A 24222-nucleotide genomic window follows, 5' to 3' on the forward strand; every position below is an offset into this window, starting at 1 on the left:
TATCCTTTTCTGAACCCAAATTGGTAGGGTGACAGAATACTGTGTTTTTCTAGGTAGCTGTTAATTCTTGCTGCTAACAGTTTTTCAGCGACCTTGCTGAAAAACGGTAATATTGATATCGGCCTGTAATTCTGGATGTTATCTTTTTCTTTTGACTTGTATAATGGAAGAACTTTTGCTACTTTCATTTTTGCCGGAAAAACGCCTGTCGAGAAAATTAAATTGACAATATGGGCTAGCACTGGAGATATTATTTCTATCACCAGTTTAGCACTTTGGGCTGAAATGTTATCAATGCCACAAGAAGCATTACGCATGCCGGTTATTGCTGACTTTACCTCATCACCATCTGTAGGAAAAAGATAAAATGAGCCAGTTGGTCGAACGAGGCATGTGGCACGGGGTTCGGTTGGATTTATATTTTCTATTGACGAAAAGTAATCGCTAAAAGCTGCACAGATATCCTCTGGTGACGTATGTGTTGTGCCATTATATGCTACTTTATCAGGCAATTGTTGCTTTCTTTCTCTGCCAAGGTATTTGTTCACGATACTCCAGTTTTTCTTTGAATCCTTTCCATTAAAACGGACCTGATCACTGAAGTAGGCTTTTTTTGCAGCAAAGAGCACATTGTTTAAAATTCTTGAGTACTCTGAATACCGGAGTCTTAATGATGCATTAAAGGGTTGTTTTTTTAGTTTTCTATACATATTGAATTTCTTTTTAATGCAAAGTAAGACCGAGTTCGATACCCAAGGATTTCGTGGGGTTTTGTGCTTAGCAGTAACAGAGTAAGAGGTGGTCGCAGACGTCATTGCTTCTGTGTAAAGTTGAACAAATTGGTTATAGCTGTCATTAGCGCAGCTAGATGTATATACAGACGACCAGTCAATAGCACATACATTATTTACAAACCGCGAGTGATTAAAAAAATCTCCGATTATAATGCTTATTAGAAATTTTCAAATAGTTTGACATTGTAAACAGCACAGGATAATGATCAGTAATGTCGGCCTCTATAACGAAAGAACTACAAACACGGACATTAGTTAACAAATGGTCAATAATTGTAGCACTGTGTTCTGTTACTCTCGTGGGTAAGTCAACAAGACACGTATACCCGTAACTAGTATAACAAGACCGAAATGGTTAGAGGAAGTGTTCAGTCACCCATTCATCACGCCGATATGTTTATTGCAGGCAAATGTGCGCACAGCCGGCAGGAAATAAAAAGAAATGACGCTCCCGAAGATACATTTGCACTGCACCGATGTTTTCACACAGGTTACACAGTTTCTCCAGGGAGTCGTAACCCGAGCACCCATCATAACAAAACGTACTGAATGGAGCACCAAAGCGCAGAAGGATGGCGACATCGCTGTTGTCGCCGCAAAACAGTCCTACGGCCGTGCAGCCAAGCTTGCGTCGCGTCACGTCGCACACACGGCAATTCTCAAGCACAGTGCCAACACGAATCGCGAACAAAATGGTAACGAATGCGCAGCCAGCAACAATGTCATGTGCACGCTTGGGTCGCGATCACTGCATCCATCGCAACGAATGCGACTAGCTGCACAACGTTACGTTCATTTCAGCATTAGGAAAGCACGGCGTGCGTAGTGAGCTCTCGAAGGTGCGCATTTCACTGCCTTGACGTAAAAGCACTCGCTTCGATCGCAATCACTTTCACTACGCGGACACTAGTCACTGTGCTAGGCAGCTCATGCACGCACAGAAGTTCACCGTGAGCAGCTGTTGCTCGCCGCTGTGCGTGATGATCCTCGCAGGAATTAGGAACGCTTGCAGCAACCACAAACAGCTCCATATAAACACTTCGTGACACCGCCAACGCGTAGGTCTTGCGTCGGTTTGAAGAGGCGCTCTGTCAACTACATCAGCGTCGATTTCAACTCTGGAAACTGTCGCTGCTCGCCGCTGCTGCACGCGGAGAAGTTCGCAGTCGCTCTGAACACTCGTAATATCAACATGTGGCCAATATAGTATGCCTCGCGGCATAGCTGCCACCACTACAGCCACGATCTATGCCTCACTCCCCAGTTCAGTCGACGGACGGCCATCTTGCCCCGGTAGGAGCGGATGCCTACGTCACGTAAAAAGCAGCCAATCGCTGCAATTCGGTCGCCAGGCGGTTCGCTCGTCCGCCCGAAAGTTGAAGTTCACTAACTTTACTCCCGCCCGCCGGACGGGGCGGTTGTCTATTGTCTGGTCGTTCGGTCCGCCAGTCCGCCTACCTGGCGGATCCGCTCAAAAGCGATCGTACAACGGCCTTAAAGTCACGCGTTGCTACCAGCCGCCGCTGCTCGACGACTCGACTTGGTAGCCCATCTCTCACCCTGGTATGACGTCATAGGTCATCTAAAGGTCAAACGTGGCTACCGGTCGCCGCTACGCGAAAAGCCGTTCTTGGTAGTAGTATTGCTTTCGCAATAAAATTAAACAACACAAAATAACGAAAAACAATTATGATATTGGCGTGAGCCATTTCACACGTACAAAAAGTTTATGAAGCTCTCTGGCCTAGAGGGTCATCAAATCAGCTCCCATTTGATTAAAGCTATTTGGTGCTTTTAAGAGCAAATAACATCAACGTGGAGTCGCCGTAGTTCGTTCTGCATAAACTAACATTCCAATATTCTGGATGACGTTCCGAGTATGTGTACTAATTTAGCCGGGTATCTTCTAATCTTGCGATAAAACTGCTGCCATTCTTCATTTCTCAATGACTTGCACAGGTAAGAACTGTTAAAATTGCAGATTCAAATTAAACAAATTATTTGCAGTAAAGGACCAACAGGATGATATATCCCAGCCTTTCAGACCGGTCTAACCATATTTTTTGGAAATCTCGCTGGCTTCTCAATATTTCTTGAACTAATCGTACCCCATATTGGAAAACAGTATAAGATATGACAAAGAGAGTTAAATTGAAATTAATGCCTTGTACGTATAGGAAGAATATGCACTTGTGTAGCTAGCTTTCTTGAGTTGCTGTTTTACTATTTGAAATCTGTTTGATGAATGGGAAGTTAAAGTGTGCAACCAAAAAGCGGGTGTTTGCATTGGATCTAGAGTGACGCCATTGATAAGCGATATTTTTGTCTTTTGTTCATCATGGCAGTCAATAAAATATGTCATATGACGTCACGGATTTTTGTTATGTCGATTACTTAATTTTTATCGAAAAAACTAACTTTTATCGGCGCATGATTGGTATACTAAATGTATTAAAAGGAAATGCTCTGGGTCTGGAGTTCACCACTGAGGTCATGGTTGATAGCAAGCTATAATTTTTGAATCTGAGTTTGAAAGTTGAGACGGGGCTTATCGGCTGGGAGTACCTACGAAGGGTGCAAAAACCGCTGTTGAATTATAAATGGCATCGTTCCAGAACAGTTAAAACATGATTTGTGGTCTCTTCTCTGTTGTCAGCATTATCAAAATCTTGTATCCATATGACAACAAAAAGCTTCACTGAGCAAATTAAAAGACTCAAAGTAGCTGGATGCCCGGGGGATGTTGTATTATTGGGCTGTAATAAGACAGCTAAAAAACTTAAGAATTCAGCTCTGGTACCTAGTCCAGGAAAAGAGAAGGAAAGAAAGAACTTTGCTATTCTCTCATATCTACAGACTCGATCACACTTGTATAGTGCGCACGAGCGGTGCCGTCCGGTGGAAATAATGCGAAATTATAAAGAAGGCGTTGACTTTCACTGGTAATACTTGCGCTGGGGAGAAGCCCAATAGACATGTGCACCACACAAGCACCAGTGCCTTGCCGCCAGCAAAGCAGCTGGCATAAGTTTAACTTCATTTGCTCTCCAGCACACCACTCGAGCGCTCTGACAAGTGTGATCAACTCTATACACCATCTGTAACATAATGTTAAAAAAAATGTATCAAAAAGGAACAAAGTAGGTATTGTTTTTTCGGCACGAAAGGAAGTTAAAAGGGTTTGTGCAATTTTGTAAATAAAAAGGCTGGAAATCCAAAAGAATCTGAAATAACCTGTGGGGTCAAGCACGTAACAAACTATGTGCCATGCGCAGAAGTGGTAGTTTATAAGATGCCAATGTCATGCGGTCAAGTATATATCGGGCACACTAGGCGATGATTGGTTTGCTTCGTTTATTGCGGTTTAACGTGCCAAAGCAACTAAGGCTATGAGGGACATCGTAGTGAATGGCTCCGGAAATTTAGGCCACCTGGCGTTCTTTAACGTGCACTGAAATCGCACAGAACACGGGCCTCTACAATTTTGATTTCATCAAAATTCGGCCGCTGCAGCCGGGATCCAACCCGCGTCTTTGAGGCAAGCAGCCGAGCGCCGCAACCACATAGCCACCGCGGTGGGGCAGACATGACGATGTAATAATACACGTTTGAAAGAGCATGCAAATAACTTGCAAGCTAATACTCTACTAATCTCGTTGAACGTGCCCGTGAATGCAAATCTTGGTTTCCTTCCTCACATTATTATGATATCTTGTACCCGCACAGTCCCGCATGACAAGTGAGATTATGGAATTCTACCATATCAGGAAGAAAACAAGGTTGTGTGTTATTAAGCCATCTCTTTTGTTACATGACAGGGAGGTTGCATGCCTTGATGCCACGTAGCAACACGGGTTTGTGTGTGTATGCTTTTTGATAGGTTGGCCGCTTTTTTTATATATTTTGTTGCCTTCTTCGACTAAACTTTCAGTTGTGAGTCAGCGCTCGTCCTCTGTTTCTTCTACTGCGGCCTTCGTCTTTGCGCTGTTTACCTTTCAAAGTGTTAAATGACGGGACGGACTGTTTGACGATTTGTGATCAACTTGCCATGTTCCCTTTATATTGCTGCTTGCATGGAGCAATAAATAATTTGGTTCCTGGTCAGCGCATGTGTCTGTGTTGCTTAGCGTCGAATCAGCTAGCGGTGTTTAGTCGTTTGCATCAACATGCATCAACCAGCCCGACTAAGCCCTGTTGAATATTTTTATAAGACTGGATGTGGCTAGCTCCCTACAGTAAACATATATCCGCTTGTTATAATTCGTAGCATTATCGTAGTTTCTATACCTATTTTTATCCCCCCCCCCCGCTCTACATTGCATCCGTGGGTCATGATTCATGGTTTTTAATTCTTCCGTATAGGTGTGTGCCGCGGCGATGGAATGACCTCATAGGTCATTAGAAAGGTGTCCGCATTCATGTTTTGTCCCCAGTTGTATCCAATACAGTCTCAATGCCTCTTGGAAGCGCTTGATGAACAACAGTGGGGAGATTGTCATTGCCTGCCTGCAAGCATCTGTCATTACAATTTTATCGCTTTTAATTAGGACAGTTATCGTAGAACAGCAATGTGGATATATTACATCACTACATCCCTATGCCACAATCGTGCTACTCTTTAGTGACATGGCAGGTGATGCTTAGATTTAATAGTAGCCTATGCGGGCTCTCTTTAGGCCTGTTTGTATTCTGCGCTTTTTACTAACTGTGATTAATTACGTGAGCATGAGGAAATTCAATCAAATCCGAAGTTGCTATAATTTAGCTACCGATACTACCGATTGCATAAGCAAATATGCAGCGGAGAGTAAGCAAATGTCTACAGAACTTCGCAACTTTCTCACATTGCTTTTCCTATCTATTTAGATAGCTTTCGCATTATTTCATACTTGCGCAGCACTGCGAGCAGAGTGTGGCTGTGTTTCTTAGCTAACGCCTTGCTGTCTGTCAACACATCTGCAGCCTTTGGATCTGCACCTACCGCTTATTGGCCGTTGCATAACAGCAGGCCACCCAGCAGCTACTGGTATTCTGTTTGGCGAGAAAGTTAATGCGGCAGTTTTCAAAGACATTGCACTAGTCTTGTCTGCGCCATACAATGCCTCTTGGTACAGGAGACGTCAGGTATGGGATTGGTGTTTATTAATGTCCGTTAATTATTTAGTTTGAGCGCTAATACTACTTCCCTCGCTTTACGTACCTTTTTCACAGCTGCAAGCGACTTCTTTGCCACCATCGTAAGGCGTGACGGAAAATACATTCATTATACTCCTGATGAAAAAAAATATCATTCAGTTCGGTCAGAGAGCTGGAGCCACATGGGGAATGAGGGAGCAGTTTTGTCATATTAAGCTACCTCCTTCAGCTTGCTCTTGTACTCGCTGCTGCCGTAGAGGCGGTTGTCTTACAACTATCCTCTAGTCTTCTTCACCATGGGTGAAGTACAGATTTGAGAGTTTCTGTCATATTTGCCCATACTTCCGCGTAGATTTAATGTCAACTTAGTTTTCATCCGCAACATAGACGGCTTTTAATAACTGCTACAAATGGGCAAGTTACAGCAGCGATGTCTCACCTACACGAGAGGAATTCTATAAAAAGGCGCTGTTTAGGAACTTGTATCCTATAAGAGCACATATACCATGATGACCCATTTCTCACTCGTAAAATATGTTTGCATACATTTTCCATGTTGTCCCCATTTTCGTAGCATGCTCAGTTCAGCTTCAGTGATTGCACTTATACATTGTAAAGGCATTGATGGATTCATGTACTACTTGATAAATATGTCTCTCGCTCCAATAATTACTATCGTAATAATTTCAACTGCGTATTTATTTTCAGCCAACAAGTTTCAGCCCATAGGAGACCAGCAGCCATCCAACTTTCAAGTCATGAACGCCACCTAGACCGCAATCCTGAAAACAAGAAGAATGCGACAGGATTGGCATGAGAGGCTTTCATAAGCATACACGTGCCTCTCACATCCCCTAGCCACGAAAAGCATATTATCGGGTGCAATGGTGATCAGCGAGAACTCAGCTGGGCGCATAAGAAGCAAGCAATAAAGACATGGAAAATAAGAAAATGGTAATGGGCAAACTGCTGCTCACTCAAGAAAGCAACAGGGCAGCGGCCATCAAAATTCAACATAGAAGCAGTGCATCAGGATATTAGTATTTTAGCAAACAAGACCCAAAACACTGCAACCTTCTCAAATACAAAGCAATACAATACATGATGTGCCAATTAAAACGTCAATATGGAGAGCTAGATAGCGGTTGCACTACACAATCCACACGGAGGACACAAAAAGTGCTTCGACTTTACAAAAAGCGAGAGGACCAGTATAGAATGGGCGTTCCTATTGGCCTGAGCTGCTTTGGGACATTAAACCCCTTTAAACCAAGACAAAATAGACACTCCCAGAATTCTATCGCGCAGATCTATACGTCGCTCAGCTCGCTACGAATTAAAACAGGATGTTTAAGTGTACTCAACACGCAGTGGCAGCAATGAGGAGAAGGTTTAGCCATACTAATTAGTCAGCTCCTGTCTGTCCCTGAATGAAGGTATTTTCTATTCCTCCCTAATTACCTCTGTCCTGCGCCACCTGCGATCACCGATTGCCTGCAAAAATTTAAAATGTCGCACCTCACCTCCCCACTCTCAGCTGCCGCTCTGTTAGACTTAACTCTTTCTCTCGATGACCGCTGTTTCACTCTTCTCATCAGTGTTTGGCATTTATCTCAGGAGAACAGTGGTTATCCTTTTTTTATTACTTGTTTCAGCGAAACTCATTTCCTGAAAAACAATGTGTAGTTCGGTTTTATGGCATATATTCGAGAGCACGATGAGAACTATGAATCATATACATTAGCCTGTTTGGCCAATGCGTATTTTGCAGCAGGTAAACAGGACCTCGCGCCCTACAGCAGCGAAGCACGGAACGCATGCCTTTACATGCATCTTACAGAAATCACCACGGTGGCATGACCTTTAATACGCACGTCTGCATAGTGTAGGTAGCCTGCACGGTGTTGAAAACGCCCTTTGCACACCAGACACGGAAATATGCTGTGTATTGCTTTGTGCTCGTAGGCATGACCTCGTATTTTTATTCCTCTGGCACCGAGGTTGTGGCCGACATGATTCAAAGGAAAGGGGCTCATTCTTTTTCAATACTGATGCCGCCACAGTGTCTACGTGAGATGCCGAGAAGCCAGATTTGCGTGCTCTATGAAACTCGGTGGCAAAACAATCAGGTATCGCTAGCGCTCGTAACGCGTAAAATCATTGAACAAAAGGTGCCTTCGGGACTCGACTAATTACTTTGAAGTGCTTCGAGCGATAGTGCACAACAGATTTCTTTCCAAATAAGTGTGCGCTCAACAGCACCGCGAATCACCGTGCTGTTTGTTTCTCCACGCGCAAAGCCGCCGTAACGCAGCTTCATGACATTAAGATGCGAGACTGGACCAGAATTATCTCGATTGAACGCACGCAGGCAGAGCCGATTCTATGTTTTTCAAGATTGTTGCGGTTGCTTTGCGCGCCGTATCTGGAAAGTTCGTAATCAACTGTAAACTCAGTACGGCCGAGAGCGGTGGGAAATCTTATCAACGACCACCGAGCGAGCTTGTTGCGCCACACCCGAAGATATGTTAGTGCCCTGTGGTTCGTACCTCGGGATGGTCTCCGAAGTTGTTCTTCTCTCCAGCAACGTGCGGAATAAGATGCAGCCGGTTACTGCCAGACAAGATAGACGATTTTATTTACAAAGCAGGGGCGCGATTACGAGTTGCTCATAATCGTCTTAATCGGAAAGTGTCTCAAAAAGTGTCTCATTTGCCCCGTTCCTATTGGTCGGTCGTGACCAGCGGCCATATTGGTTTTTGCGTCACCGGCCGACGTCAGAAGTGCGCCAGGGGCGCTATTACGAGAAATCGTCTCAATTTTGAGACTCTGACGTCAAAATGACGACACCGCAAAATGCGAACGCGGAGTCAACCAATCAGCGGTGGCCAGTGAAGTCCCTAGCTAGGGGCTTTAGCGGCTAGTAGCAGGGCTCCACCCAGGAAGCATTTAGTTGCGCAATAGGGGACCGTATGCAAACGTTTTGCTGTAAACAAGCCGTTAACAAAATGAACAATGTTTTATTTTCCCGACAAACTGTGTTTCAAACCTAACAACATTAAGCAAAACAAGAAGCGTCCTCAGTTCTGCAATTAAGTTTGCTCTTCAGTCACTTTTGCTGCCGCGAGGGTGCACTGATGCTGGAAAAGCGTCGGCTAGGTGGCGTGAGCTGCCGCCTGATCCAAAGGATTCAGCTACATTCAGCCTTATCCCTCCACCCACATATTCACCCATCGTAAACATGGCAGCCAGAAAAAAAAATCAGCTGATTCAACGGCTGTCCTCTTTTTTTTACACATTACGCAGAATCAAAGTACTGCGCAGACGTCTGAAGTGCGCGGAAAAATCTGTTTAAAGGCAGTGATTGCTACGAGTCTGCCGAGATCAATTTGGAAGGAGCGCTTGGCTCGAAAACCGGCGAAGGCAGCGTCAAGGCAAGTTCACACTGGCGAGTTGCAAACGTCGCGCTAGTATTCTAGGCGACCGATTTCGGTCAATTAGTTACGGTTTGCGAAGCACATGTAAAGCGGGGAGGAAGCGAAACAAATCGATTTAAGCCTGTCGCGCGACCTCCGCGACTCGCCAGTGTGAACTCACCTAGCCTGCTATCGATGCCAAATGTGCTCCAAGGGCGATGCGTGATTCTATTTATTTTTGTTCCGAAAATACCCGGCGACCATGAATAATCACACTGCAGCAACTGCCGACGCACGGGAGCAGACCGGTGCAGCTGCTGGGAGCTTGCAATCTCACTGCGGGAATTAAGGCCGGCACGCGCCCGGTCACTGCGCCAACAATCACTCACGACGCCTCGTAACCAACACATGCCGCCCGCTTCGGGTTAAGCACTTGACATTCGTATTGGTGTTGTTGCCGTTCCGTTCGGATGATGCTCGGATGACGCCGCCGGGGATACTGCGGTGGCGAAAGTTTATGCGAAGGAAGTCCTCCTTCGCCGCCGCCTTGTCTTGGGGGTCTCGTCAGAAAGCGCGCACCTTCTGTGACTTAACTTTGACAGTGGTCTCCGCAACTCACCGCAAACACTTCCACAGTCGGTTGGGCTACGCCGACGTTTCCTTCATTTCCTACGGTGTCTTGAAACCCACCGGCGGCGAAGGCGCGCACAGGCACTTGCCGCTCCACTGACCGCGCACTCACCCGCACACCTCCAAGTTCAACGGCGAGTTCGTCGCACAGCCGTTATGCTCCTTCCTATGTCAAAACGTCGAAACAACTCGTCCGGCACGTCAAAACCGCCTTCATGCACCCTCTTACACCGTTGCTCGCGCGGCCACCGGCCATGTAAACAACCGCCATTTTCTGTCTCGAGCGGTTTGAGATCACTCGTTCCAGTCTCAAAAAATCGTCTCAATCGGCTCGCATAATTAGGCAAGCAACGTCACCACTTCTGGCGCACTTCTGACGTCGGCCGGTGACGCAAAAAACCAATATGGCCGCTGGTCACGACCGACCAATAGGAACGGGGCAAATGAGACACTTTTTGAGACACTTTCCGATTGAGACGATTTTGAGCAACTCGTAATCGCGCCCCAGAAGTGGTGACGTTGCTTGCCTAATTATGCGAGCCGATTGAGACGATTTTTTGAGACTGGAACGGGTGATCTCAAACCGCTCGAGACAGAAAATGGCGGTTGTTTACATGGCCGGTGGCCGCGCGAGCAGCGGTGTAAGAGGGTGCACGAAGACGGTTTTGACGTGCCGGACGAGTTGTTTCGACGTTTTGACATAGGAAGGAGCATAATGGCTGTGCGACGAACTCGCCGTTGAACTTGGAGGTGTGCGGGTGAGTGCGCGGTCAGTGGAGCGGCAAGTGCCTGTGCGCGCCTTCGCCGCCGGTGGGTTTCAAGACACCGTAGGAAATGAAGTAAACGTCGGCGTAGCCCAACCGACTGTGGAAGTGTTTGCGGTGAGTTGCGGAGACCACTGTCAAAGTTAAGTCACAGAAGGTGCGCGCTTTCCGACGAGACCCCCAAGACAAGGCGGCGGCGAAGGAGGACTTCCTTCGCATAAACTTTCGCCACCGCAGTATCCCCGGCGGCGTCATCCGAGCATCATCCGAACGGAACGGCAACAACACCAACACGAATGTCAAGTGCTTAACCCGAAGCGGGCGGCATGTGTTGGTTACGAGGCGTCGTGAGTGATTGTTGGCGCAGTGACCGGGCGCGTGCCGGCCTTAATTCCCGCAGTGAGATTGCAAGCTCCCAGCAGCTGCACCGGTCTGCTCCCGTGTGTCGGCAGTTGCTGCAGTGTGATTATTCATGGTCGCCGGGTATTTTCGGAACAAAAATAAATAGAATCACGCATCGCCCTTGGAGCACATTTGGCATCGATAGCAGGCTAGGTGAGTTCACACTGGCGAGTCGCGGAGGTCGCGCGACAGGCTTAAATCGATTTGTTTCGCTTCCTCCCCACTTTACATGTGCTTCGCAAACCGTAACTAATTGACCGAAATCGGTCGCCTAGAATACTAGCGCGACGTTTGCAACTCGCCAGTGTGAACTTGCCTTGACGCTGCCTTCGCCGGTTTTCGAGCCAAGCGCTCCTTCCAAATTGATCTCGGCAGACTCGTAGCAATCACTGCCTTTAAACAGATTTTTCCGCGCACTTCAGACGTCTGCGCAGTACTTTGATTCTACGTAATGTGTAAAAAAGGACAGCCGTTGAATCAGCTGATTTTTTTTTCTGGCTGCCATGTTTACGATGGGTGAATATGTGGGTGGAGGGATAAGGCTGAATGTAGCTGAATCCTTTGAATCAGGCGGCAGCTCACGCCACCTAGCCGACGCTTTTCCAGCATCAGTGCACCCTCGCGGCAGCAAAAGTGACTGAAGAGCAAACTTAATTGCAGAACTGAGGACGCTTCTTGTTTTGCTTAATGTTGTTAGGTTTGAAACACAGTTTGTCGGGAAAATAAAACATTGTTCATTTTGTTAACGGCTTGTTTACAGCAAAACGTTTGAATACGGTCCCCTATTGCGCAACTAAATGCTTCCTGGGTGGAGCCCTGCTACTAGCCGCTAAAGCCCCTAGCTAGGGACTTCACTGGCCACCGCTGATTGGTTGACTCCGCGTTCGCATTTTGCGGTGTCGTCATTTTGACGTCAGAGTCTCAAAATTGAGACGAAAACTCGTAATCGCGCCCCAGGTTATCAGCAGTCTCTCCCCTAGAAGCATACTGCAGCCACGTTTTATACATTTTCAATTCCCTAGGTACCTATCTGGGGGAAACTTGTTTGTTCGAACATCGCCAATCACATTCCTTGACGAAACCCGCCCACAAAAGGGCGGAACATCACCCTCTCGCCACCGTGACAAAAAGGCGGGACATTCACACTCTCGCCGGTCCTCCCACGCACAGATGGTCGATTTGTGTATTTTGTTCACCCATCGTTCCGTGGAATTAGGAGTCCTTTGGCGGCAACTAAGGTGATATACACATTCTCGCTGTCAAGCCGGAGCCGTTCGCACCGTGATGGACTCCCTTTCGTTGTCGGTCCGCTGTCGGTTTTGAGCGAACTTGAGAATCCAAACAGACGCGTTTCCGCCGACAGCCGATTTAGGGGCCTCCGTCCCCTGGTTGCGCCGCCACGCTTTCCCACCGCCGCAGCCGCCGACAAAGGCTGCCGCAAAGGCTAGCCAGCAGTGTCTCTCGGCCGAGAAGGAGGGGGCGACGGCCGTTTCTCGACCTCGAAGGAGAGGGTAAGGAGCCACCGGCGGGCGCACGTGTGCGCGACCAAAACAATTCCCAGAACGGGACACCGGAAGCAAACGCGTACACAAATACACACACACACTCAGCGTGCTGAAACCGGCCGTTATTCACGTAGCCCAGTCCCGCTGGCGCCACTGTCGTCGCTGCAGACGGCGCGTCGAGCCCAACACCTCCCCACAAAACTGTGCGGCACAGTCTTCGAACTTGCTGCACACAACAATCCCAGGAGCTCGACGCATTGCTCCCACTTCATCTGTCAACAAGTACCCCTCGGTCCCCCGCCAACGCAGCACCCAACAATGCCATACCTCTCGCAAACCGAGGCCGCGAAAACGGACGACGGTATCTTACTCGCTTTCGTCATTGGCGACCATACGCGACATAGCGTCGGCATTTGCGTTTAGAGACCCCTTTTTGTACTCCACTACAATGTTGTACTTCTGGAGAGCCAGCGCCCACCTTGTCAGCTTCGCGCTTAGTGGCGTGGTCAGAGTAAGAAATTTCAAGGGATTGTGGTCGGTAATTACCCTGATTCGTGCACCGAACAGCCACGTGTCAAGCTTTCCCAGCGCCCAAATGATGGCGTAGGCTTCTTTCTCGATTGTAGCCCATCGTGACTGGGCCGGGCTTAATTTCTTGCTCAGGAATGAAATGGGTTGCTCTTTTCCTTCGTCATCCAACTGTGCTAGACATGCTCCGACGGCATAATCTGAAGCATCAGTGGCCAGAATGAACTCTTTGTTCAGATCGGGTGCGCTCAACGCTGCGGCCTTTGTCAAACACTCCTTTACCTTTATAAAAGCACCCTCGGCATCCTCCTTCCACGGTATCTTCTGAGGCACGCGCTTTCCGGTCAGGTTCGTCAGTGGTAGCACCACCTTTGAATACTCCGGAACGTAATCCCGGTAATAATTTGCTAGCCCCAAAAAGCTATGCAGCTGTCTTTTTGTTTGTGGTACAGGAATTTCTTGAATGGCTCTAAGCTTTTCTGGATCTGCGCCGTGTTTTCCTGACCCCACGATATGACCCAGAAACCGCACTTCCTTCTGCGCGAAATGGCACTTAGTGACATTAACTGTGAGCCCTGCGGCCGCTAGCGAAGCCAGTACCCTTCCGAGGTGTTGGAGGTGCTCTTCCCATGTCTGCGAGAAGACGCACATGTCATCTATATATGCGCACGCATATTCACGATGTGGTACAAGGATCTGATTGATTATTCTTTGGTAGGTGCTTGCCGAATTTCTCAGTCCAAACGGCATAACCTTCCAAGCGTACTGTCCAGACGAGGTGACAAATGCTGTGTACTCCTGGGCTCTTTCGTCCAACGGAATCTGCCAATATCCTCTTAGCATATCGAGCAGGGTTATGTACTTTGCCTGCGCTACCTCGTAAATTAGGTCACCTGGCAGGTTCATAGGAAACGCATCAGGCTCCGTTGCTTCATTCAGCTTGCGATAGTCACAGCATAACCTGACACTGCCATCTTTCTTAGCAACGCACACCACGGGATGTGCATGGGAGCTTTCTATCGGATATATCAAACCCCACGACCTTAGCTCTGCCACCTGTCGGTCAACTTCCTTTCTTAGTGCCATGGGCACCTTGTAAGGGTACGCACGCTTCAGCTGCGCCCCATCTTTTAGCTTGATTTTGTGCACTCCCCAGTTGCAGCGGCCAGGTTTATCACTGAACACCTCACAGTGCTTCCCGATTAGTTCCCTTACCTGCCTTTGCTGCAGCAGATCTAAATGGCTGAGAGTTACCCGTTCCAGCTGCTCAACTGCTGTCGTTGTATCTGACCACGCGGGAAGTTCTCCAAACTCCGTGTCGCCTTCAAATACTATGCCTACAGTGTTGACCCTCGCGTTGTATGGCCTAAGCTTATTTGCATGCACCGATCGGCGCGTGCCATCACTTAGCTCAATCGTATAGCTATATGGCCGCACCTTTTCCACAACTGTTACTGGACCTTTCCAGTGTGCCATTAACTTCCCATCGCCTTCTTTCTCCAGCCAAAGAACCTGGTCACCTGGAGAAAATTGTTTGTTGGTGGTCCTCAAGTTGTACCTCCCCACATAAGCTTGCTGCGTGAGCTCGCTACTTTTTGCCGCTTCCCTACTGGCTTCCTCGAGATCATTTCTCAATTTATCGAGATAGTCTGCTGCTGGCACTGCCAATGAGTCGGGAACAACCCAGTCTCCTGACCACGTCTTTTGCAGTATAGCCAGAGGTCCTACAGGCATCCTACCATACATAAGCTCGAACGGTGATTTACCCGTGATGGCATGTGGCACCTCTCTATAAGCCCAAAGCAGGAATGGCACCATTCGATCCCACTCACGTCCATGCTCGCTTATAATGTGAAACAGCATCCTTTTAAAAGTGCCGTTCCACCGCTCTACCAGTCCATTACTTTGTGGATGATCGGGAGTGGAAAATCTGGGAGTCGCTCCCATTTTCTGCAGCATAATTTGCGTTAAATTTGATGTAAAATTTGTGCCCTGATCTGAGCATATGGTCTCTGGCACTCCCATTCTGGAAAATATCTGGGTGAGCGCGTCACAGGTAGCCTTAGCTGTTAAGGACCTCAAACAAACAACCTCAGGCCATCTAGTATGCAAATCAACTACACATAGTGCGTAGCGATGTCCCCTTGCTGATGGTGGATCCAGTGGACCGATACAATCCATGTATACCACCTGGAATGGTGCACTAGGCCTGGCCAATGCCGTTATGGGTACGCGGTCCTGTGTTTTCATAGGGGCCCTGATTTGGCACTGGTGGCAGGACTGACAATGCTCCTTGACCTCCCGGCCCATGGTCGGCCAATAAAATGACATTTTTATGCGCTGCAAAGTCTTTCGCTCTCCCAAATGTCCTGCCCAAGGCGAGTCGTGTGCCCTCACTAGTGCTTCCTGTCGTTTATGCGATGGCAGCACCAACTGTGTGCACATGCGTCCCACTACGTGCTCCTGGTGATAGAGTAACTCATCCTGGATTATCATTCCATGTGTGCCAGCTCTAGCCTGCTTCCAAGCCTCCTGCAGCGACGAGTCATTTTCCTGAGCCTCACGGAAAACTTGCCGCGCGCTCTACTTTTTCTCGGCTTCTTCGTCCGTTCCCGTAACCGCCAAGGACGCACCCGTCTGCTGATTTTTATGCTCTGTCGTCTCCTTTTCACCGCCTTCGGTCTCTGCCTCTGAAACAACTTCGTTTACAACTGCCCTTTCTTCAAGGAGTTGTCTGTAGTCTGCGGGAGTTATGAGCGCGTCTATTCCGGCCAACAGTTTGTCTGTCAGCGCACATAGCAAAGCTGGTTGTGCCTTGTCGAACGAGACAAACGGTGCACCTTCTGTTGCTCTGAGAGGCACATATGCAAGCTCAGCTCTTACTTCATCGCCGAAAGCTCCCCTCAGCTTTATTGTGGAACCAGCTGCCTCATACTTCGGCACTAGAGCTCGCCTGATAACAGTCATTTCAGTCCCGGAATCAATCACAGCATTAATGCTTTGTTCCGAACTTTTCAATGTTACTGTTTCGAGGCAATTCCTACCTACCCTCTCTGTTTCCTGCATGCCAACCTCATTCGCGGGAGCTATTTCTTCCAAAGGAGCATTCACTTTAGCCACCACGGCGCGGTCTCCTGGTTTTTCTTGGCCTCGTCTGCCTGCCTTATCCCCTGTCCTTTTGAGAGGGCAATCTCTAGCGAAGTGATTCGGTGACTTGCATTCAAAGCACCGTCCTTTCATTCCTCTTAAAGTAGAATTCTCCCATTGATGAGGTGTTGCACCTGCCCGCTCCTTCTGGTCCCCACTCGGCCTCTTTCGATAGCCTCCCAAATGAGCTGCTGACCCTGGTTTGCATCTCACGCTTTCGTCGAAACTCTCCGCCAGCTTGGCCACTTCGCCCGGAGAAAGGAACCTCTGATTCTCATTGACAACAATATGGGCCCGTGCCTCAGCTGCTAAGCACTCCTTCAACCTGTCTGTGACCATTAACTGCTTTAATTCTGCAAAAGTGGTAGCCTTCGAGGTTTTTGTATAGTATTCAAAATAGTTTCCCAGCCGGATTGCAAATTGGCCCCATGTCTCATCTGCTGCTTTTGCCGATCCCTCAAACATCCTTCTATATTCTGCTGCTGACAACCTCAATCCATCTAGAATACTTTGCTTCATTTTTCTATAGTCCTTTCTTTCTTCGGCTGTCAACGTAGAAAGCAATCCGCGTGCTCTTTCACTGAACTGTGGCAAGACAAGCCCGGCCCGCCACTCAGACGGGACGTCATATGAATCAAGAGTCGCCTCCACATCCTCAAACCACCCGGGCACTAGGAATTCCCGACTCGGCATCGGTGCTAGTACTCCTTTCAATAAGGTTGCATATTTTAGGCGCCTATCCTCCTCTGACCTATCCACAGCTAGCGCTCCGCTGTTACCTTCTTCGTGGGACTCAGCCCGCTCTTGGGCTCGCAACTTCTGGCTCTCCAGAATTAATCGTTGCTTTTCTTTTTCTGCTTCAGCAATTTTAAATCGAAGCTCCAGCATTCTCATCTGCTGCTCCGACGCTGTTTCCGCCATGGCGCTACTCAGATCCCCCACCGCGTCACTGGTCACCGCCAACTCCTGCAAGCTTTCTACCCCGTCCGACTCCGCATCTGTGGTGTTAACCTCCCTGTCTCGCAAGTTATATGGCATTGTCATCAACTGCGCCCGACAGGAAACCAAGAGGCACTCGCCTGACTTCTGAAGAGTCGCTCCGCGGTGCTCTCTTCTTCCACAGGTCTGGAGGGACTCGCTTCGGCAGGCCGCTGGCTCCTCAGTGACGTTCTCGGGTCCGCCGTCCACGCCACCGGTCTCGTCCGCCGTCCACCGCTGCTGCTCTCATTCGCCCATCGCTGGAGATCCTGCCGACTGCGCCAGATATGTTAGTGCCCTGTGGTTCGTACCTCGGGATGGTCTCCGAAGTTGTTCTTCTCTCCAGCAACGTGCGGAATAAGATGCAGCCGGTTACTGCCAGACAAGATAGACGATTTTATTTACAAAGCAGGTTATCAGCAGTCTCTCCCCTAGAAGCACACTGCAGCCACGTTTTATACATTTTCAATTCCCTAGGTACCTATCTGGGGGAAACTTGTTTGTTCGAACATCGCCAATCACATTCCTTGACGAAACCCGCCCACAAAAGGGCGGAACATCACCCTCTCGCCACCGTGACAAAAAGGCGGGACATTCACACTCTCGCCGGTCCTCCCACGCACAGATGGTCGATTTGTGTATTTTGTTCACCCATCGTTCCGTGGAATTAGGAGTCCTTTGGCGGCAACTAAGGTGATATACACATTCTCGCTGTCAAGCCGGAGCCGTTCGCACCGTGATGGACTCCCTTTCGTTGTCGGTCCGCTGTCGGTTTTGAGCGAACTTGAGAATCCAAACAGACGCGTTTCCGCCGACAGCCGATTTAGGGGCCTCCGTCCCCTGGTTGCGCCGCCACGCTTTCCCACCGCCGCAGCCGCCGACAAAGGCTGCCGCAAAGGCTAGCCAGCAGTGTCTCTCGGCCGAGAAGGAGGGGGCGACGGCCGTTTCTCGACCTCGAAGGAGAGGGTAAGGAGCCACCGGCGGGCGCACGTGTGCGCGACCAAAACAATTCCCAGAACGGGACACCGGAAGCAAACGCGTACACAAATACACACACACACTCAGCGTGCTGAAACCGGCCGTTATTCACGTAGCCCAGTCCCGCTGGCGCCACTGTCGTCGCTGCAGACGGCGCGTCGAGCCCAACACCCGAGTCATTCAGTTCTTCATAATTAAATAGTTTTAGGGTGCAAAAAATAGACAAGACACATAGGTAGGGGAGAGCCAGTGGCGGTTCCAGCGATTGGTTCTTGGGGGAGCGGACGGACTTCCGCATGCAAAAAAGAAAAAAAATAGAAAAGAAAATATTTTTTATTTACCTTCTATTTGTACAACATTTTTGTGTACTTTTTTAAAATCAATGGCGAACAATAAGATGTTACACAATAACTCATGCTTTGAATGCTAACTGTTACGTGAACAATATTCATATGTAATTGACATGTATACTCATATATAAGTCATATATATATTCACATGTAATTCATATCATGTGCAATTCAATCTGATTTATATATGAATATTGCTTACGTAACCATTAACTTAGTTATATATATTTAGGCCATGGTCGAATTTCGATCGAGGAAAGATTCTAGCGGCCTGCGTATGTGCGATGTCAGTGCTAAAGAATTCCAGGCGGTCGAAACTTCCGGAGCCCTTCGTTACAGCGTCCCTCATAGCTTGAGTCGCTTTGGGACGTTAAACCCCCATTAAACACAAAAACAAAACCGATATATTTATCTCACAGCATTTCAAATTGAATGACCATGCCAGTCATGAAGCGCAAAAGTAACTGTGAGGGCACGGCGGGACCATAATACCTCGACAGTCACGTACAAATTGCACTCGTATAACTAATACTGTTGTAAGACAGTATTAGCTTACAATGTTACTTACTAGCAGCAGGAAACTGGTGTGACAAATGGCAAATGTCTTTAAATATTGCTAAGTGTAAGGTCATGCATTTCCATAGACGCTCCAACTTAATACCAGATAGCTATTTTATCTGTGGTTCTTGTTTACATGCTACTGAAGCATACAAATATCTTGGATTACACCTGTCTGACGATCTTACATGGTCAACGCACATCAAACACATCACCGCAGCATCCAGGCGATCCCTTGGGTATCTTGAACGCTCAATGAAGTTTGCCCCAGCACATGTGGAATTACTAGTCTACACCACGTTAATGAGCCGAAAATTAGAATATGCAGCCGCATGTCACACCCCCCTGAGGAATACCTTTCTGAGAGCATAGAAACTATCAAAATCACGCCATTTGATTTGTTCATTCTGATTATTCATCCTACACAAGTATAACCGATATGAAGAACCGATCCAGCTTGCCATTATTAAAGCACCGTCGAAAACTAGCCAGTTTAGCCATTTGTCATCGTTTCTGCTATTCATTTTCGTTAAGCTTCTACATAACAAAACACTCCCTGTATTCAGGGTGAATACAAGGGGGGGGGGGGGGCGGAAGGTATACTGCGCACAAAAATACAAGGACAAGAAGATAACACAACAAGCGCAGACACTCGCGACTAACTTTATTTAAAAACACGACACTCCTTTTATAGTTTCAAACTGTCACATCACACACATGTGGAAACCAAAAACCTTTCTTCATTCTGATACAGTTTGATAGAAGGGTCACTTACGCAATCTTTATCCATCTGTTTTATGCAAAACGCCTCCGCCAACTCACGCGCCACCTCGTCACAGCACCTCCTCAAAACTTTTGTATACTGCCAGCAAAGGCAGGCAAGGGTTATTGCGCGTAGCATCCGGGCATGCGCCACAATGCAGGGGTAAATTCGACCCTGTCCCTGATTTCAGGGAAAGCTGGTGTTCCCTTAAGCGCTCATTCAGACATCGGCCTGTCTGACCGATGTATACCCTGCCACAGGTGAGGGGAATCTGGTATACGACACCCGTCTGGCACCTGACAAAACGAGTGGCATGACGCTTCTCGCAGTCCGCTTTCCTCTTCCCTCCGGACATGACCCGAGGGCACAATGAGGCCAACTTGCATGGGGCGGTAAAAACTACCGGCACGCCGTACCGTTTCGCCACGTTCTTCAAGTCGTGGGAAATTCTGTGAATATACGGTAGAACCGCTGGCCTCATTTCCTCAGAACGGCCACAATCCCGGCATGTGCTATCTTTCAGTTTGCGCAGAAGCTTCTCTGCCACTGCAACAATGATTGAAGCAGGAAAACCAGCCTTCGTCATCCTAATTACTTGATTATTGAGGCTCTCGTGCACCAGCTGAGCGCAAGACTTAGACAAGGCGCCCTGCAGGCAATACGTTCCGATAGCCCGTTTAACTGTATTGGAATGTGCTGACCTGAACGGCAACAGGTCTTTCCGTGCACGTGGTAAGTACATCCAGCAAACGTGATCTGGTGTTAAAGTCAGGTTAATATCTAAAAACTGTAGCTTGTCATGTTCCGGTAACTCGTGAGTAAAGGTTAGACCCTTCCCATGTGTGAAAATCGATAAAAATTATTCCACAATCACAGTGTGCGTCGCGCCAGGTCGATCTTTAAGAAACACTAAATAGTCATCAACGTACCTAATGAAGTGGCAAATGTACTGGCTCAAATCTTCTTGTCCAGCATTGACTGTGATCTGGTGCGCTATTTTGACGATGAGACAACTCTGAAAATATTTAGGTGCGTTGATGACCATTTAGTGTTTCTTAAAGATCGACCTGGCGCGACGCACACTGTGATTGTGGAAGAATTTTTATCGATTTTCAGACGACATGGAAAGGGTCTAACCTTTACTCACGAGTTACCGGAACATGACAAGCTACAGTTTTTAGATATTAACCTGACTTTAACACCAGATCACGTTTGCTGGATGTACTTACCACGTGCACGGAAAGACCTGTTGCCGTTCAGGTCAGTACATTCCAATACAGTTAAACGGGCTATCGGAACGTATTGCCTGCAGGGCGCCTTGTCTAAGTCTTGCACTCACCTGGTGCACGAGAGCCTCAATAATCAGGTAATTAGGATGACGAAAGCTGGTTTTCCTGCTTCAGTCATTGTTGCAGTGACAGAGAAGCTTCTGCGCAAACTGAAAGATAGGACGCGCCGGGACAGTGGCCGTTCTAAGGAAATGAGGCCAGCGGTTCTACCGTATATTCACAGAATTTCCCACAACTTGAAGAACGTGGCGAAACGGTACGGCGTGCCGGTAGTTTTTACCGCCCCATGGAAGTTGGCCTCATTGTGCCCTCAGGTCATGTCCGGAGGGAAGAGGAAAGCGGACTGCGAGAAGCGTCATGCCACTCGTTTTGTCCGGTGCCAGACGGGTGTCGTATACCAGATTCCCCTCACCTGTGGCAGGGTATACATCGGTCAGACAGGCCGATGTCTGAATGAGCGCTTAAGGAAACACCAGCTTTCCATGAAATCAGGGACAGGGTCGAATTTACCCCTGCATTGTGGCGCATGCCCGGGTGCTACGCGCAATAACCCTTGCCCGCCTTTGCTGACAGATACAAAAGTTTTGAGGAGGAGCCGTGACCAGGTGGCGCGTGAGTTGGCGGAGGCGTTTTGCATAAAACAGATGGATAAAGATTGCGTAAGTGACCCTTCTATCAAACTGTATCAGAATGAAGAAAGGTTTTTGGTTTCCACATGTGTGTGATGTGACAGTTTAAACTATAAAAGGAGTGTCGTGTTTTCAAATAAAGTTTGTCTCGAGTCTGCGCTTGTTGTGTTATCTTCTTGTCGTTGTTTTTTTGTGCGCAGTACCCCCCCCCCCCCCCCCTTGTATTCGCCATGATTGACCGACTAGCCCAACAAAGTACGCTCTTAAACCCTGTATTCAGCTCGTCACAAAAACAGTAAACAGTTGTCATGCCCTTGCCCAAAAATGCCAACATTTGCGCAGTCTATCTTCATCCCAGCAGCAAAAGGTCGGAACGGCCTTCCCAATGCCGTTGTCATATTAGTAAACACGCTTACATTCAAAGATAAGCTTAAATCTTCAGACATATTTTATGTTTTCGTGTACCTTTCCCCTGTAACGTTGACCTATTGCACTATGTTTTACTATGCGGCTTTCACTGTTCTCTAATCTGTCATTTAATTCTTCCCCACCGTTCACCGCTTCTTCCTGTCTTTAATTCGTCTTGTTTTTTTCTTTTGTATTCGAAAGCATATGAGCGTTCTGCATTGTGTTTTTCTGAGCTTTTTGCCTGTTTCATTCGTATTTTGAAGCGTTATGTTGGCATTGTACAGAATATGCTCGTTTTCTGTTGATATTGCTGTACAACCCACCCCTCATGTAATGCCCCTTGTTTGGGGTACTTGAGGTACTAAATTAAATAAATAAATAATTAAACCTGCAGAACGTAGAATTGTGTGTAATAAGGCAGCGGCTAACACGGTAAACGTCTAAAGTAGGGGACTACTTGACGCATCACAGACGAAAAAGCTTTCCAATTCTAGGTCAAAAATCACATCTCGCCGTATGAGATCCCGAAAACGGACGTTCGGGAAATCTGCAAAGGCTTTTTTTTTTGGGGGGGGGGGGGAGCGGAGAGGGGGGAAGCTAGTTGGCTTTTGCTTCCGTACCGATAAAGACAACACCAAGGAACGAGGCTGCGGAAGAAGGCACAAGAGCCTGGTCGTGAAATGTGCTGAAGGGCTTGTCTACGAAATCCCCCTGTCTTGCGGGCATTCCTATATAGGTCAGACAGGCAGGTGCCTGAATGAGCGAACGAGGGAACATGAGAGAAATGTAGAGCAGAAAAAGGAAGGCACACATCGAACTAAACACATTAGTAAGTGCCCGTCCCGCTGTTGTCAGCCATGCTTCACTGATGTGCGCATTCTGGGCAAAAGGAATGATGCTAATGCTAGGGAGTTGATCGAAACGTTTTTTGTCAAAAAGAAAGGCAACTTGTGCGTAAGCTACACATCAATTGTATTGTATAACAATGAAAAGGAATTCCTGGAGCGCGCCTTATCATGTCGTTCCTGAGCTTTAGGTGACCCACCGGTGCATGTGACGACAAGCTATAAAAGTGCGTTTCATGCATGCAATAAAATCAAATGGAAGTTGGTGCTTCGTCCTGTCATCTACCTATGTGTCTGGCCTGTTTTTTGCGCCTTAAAACTATTTAATTATGAACCAGAACCAACTAGCCCAGCAGCAAGTGATCTTATACATTCTGTTCTTCGTGTGCGCAAGTCCGCGCAGTTAATAGATTCAACTAGGAGCTCTTTTCTGCTGTCTTTATGACTGCCGTCACCACTACGTGACGTCTGGTGGAGGTGCTCAATGGTGATCCCTGCGCCATAGAGAAAGAAAAAGTAAAGTGAGAACAATCGGCAGAAACTCGTCTCAGGAAGAACGGCACACACTACGGAAGTGTCCAGTATTCTCACCGAAAGCTAGAAGACGCAAACGGGAAAATAAACGTTCTTATCGTAAAGCACACAAACTTATGGTTGGTAAATAATTATGTATATGAAGACGCAATGAGTTGAAAAACATATCGGAGTTTTTTTTTTTCGACCGTCGTCTGCACTGTTATCCGCACGTGAGTGTGGGCGTAGGCTTCGTCGGTGTTGCTGTGTTGCAGAAACGACTTTTCTAATGTACGACAGCAGGTAAGACACATTTCTTGCAGAAATAATGCTTGAAAACGCAGACATAAAGAGTCCGCACAAGCAACTGTTGCGTTTTTACATCGCAGTGAGCTGTTAACATACGACGGAAGACGCACGGTGGCCGTGTAAGTGGTTTGTTTACAAAAGTAAGGGAGTGGTATGAGGTAGGCATGGGGTCCCAGAGCACGAATGAATACAGCATGGACTCATCGCGCGGTGCAGTCTTAGGCGAAATTCCTGCGCAGTCATGAAACTTTGGACCTGTTTATTACTGTGACAAATGCGG

At 47.7% G+C, this 24222-nt stretch overlaps 1 pseudogene; it reads right to left on the reverse strand.

Annotated features, from left to right (window-relative positions):
* The window catches only part of LOC149325868 (uncharacterized), a 93462-nt pseudogene extending 75735 nt beyond the window's left edge, over positions 1-17727 (reverse strand).
* Positions 17728-24222: the final 6495 nt, after the last annotated feature.

The sequence above is a fragment of the Amblyomma mixtum genome, chromosome 10 (genome assembly GCF_055824585.1).
Source record: "Amblyomma mixtum isolate Tamu chromosome 10, ASM5582458v1, whole genome shotgun sequence".
Classification (NCBI taxonomy): domain Eukaryota; kingdom Metazoa; phylum Arthropoda; class Arachnida; order Ixodida; family Ixodidae; genus Amblyomma; species Amblyomma mixtum.